Raw genomic sequence first — 1,114 nt, 5'->3', positions numbered from 1 at the left:
TTTTAATAATATTAATGAAATTCTAAAACAACAATAAAAAAGTCACATTTTAGTTGAATCAGGTTAAACTCAATGTTCCAGGTACGGCCACTAAGAACTGACAAAAACAGGGATGAAACACATATTTTATATGTAAGATACTTAGAAAAAAAACTGTAGTAATTAATTTGATAGTACTGAATTAATTGCATTAGTGATGATACTTTTGTTTTAATTTGTTGTTTGACTCGTGTATTATAAGGGATCTTGTAACCAAAACATCATGGACTCACAAGTAAAATATTTGGTACATATAAATTTCAGAAATATGTGTTTAAAAGGCCAATGGGATCCTTGTAGAATCATTTTGCTAATTTTAGATCTAAAGCTGATCAGTTTAGTTCTGATACTTGTAGGTAGTTGGTTTCAATCAGAAAAGTTAATATTAATTGAAACAGATCGTGTCATCAAATCTTTTAGGGAATCGGTTTTATAATATTCAACTTAACAATAATCTACTTTTTCCAACCATCATTTGTAAGAAATGAATATCAAAGGGAATACGAGGATTTCAGTAATTTTGTAACATAAGCTTTCATCCAACAGCTGTACCTAAAAAGATTTTAGAAATAACTGATCGGAAACAGCAGTGAAAGGATAATCCAAAGCACTGAAATTATTTGTATAGTATTCCAAGTACATTTATAAGTTCATAAAGGCATGAGGTTCTTCTTTACCAGCTCTGTATTTACAGCCAGTGGTACGACAAAGTTCTGTATCTTATTTCCAACCTCACATTGATGATTAGCGTTAAAACCAAAGTTTGTTTTTTAATTTCAAAATGAAAGTGATACAAAGGGACTTGTGAAATCAAATACAATTAGAAGTTTAATAGCTACCTCTTTTTAACTTTGCTGAAATGTTTTGTCTATACTATTACGTATTACAATTTCGAATGGCCTGAAACCGAGTTAAATGATAATTTAAATTTAGTAGTTAAATAAATGTCGATATATCTCCAATTTATGATATTTGCCAACAAGATTGATACACACAGTTTTTTTTGTTTTATACAAATGTGTTTTAACATACACAAACAATAATACAATTTACTAATAACAGTTATTACAAATAG

This window comes from Limulus polyphemus, unplaced genomic scaffold (genome assembly GCF_000517525.1).
Source record: "Limulus polyphemus unplaced genomic scaffold, Limulus_polyphemus-2.1.2 Scaffold371, whole genome shotgun sequence".
Lineage (NCBI taxonomy): Eukaryota > Metazoa > Arthropoda > Merostomata > Xiphosura > Limulidae > Limulus > Limulus polyphemus.
Note: the sequence above shows the minus strand (reverse complement) of the source record.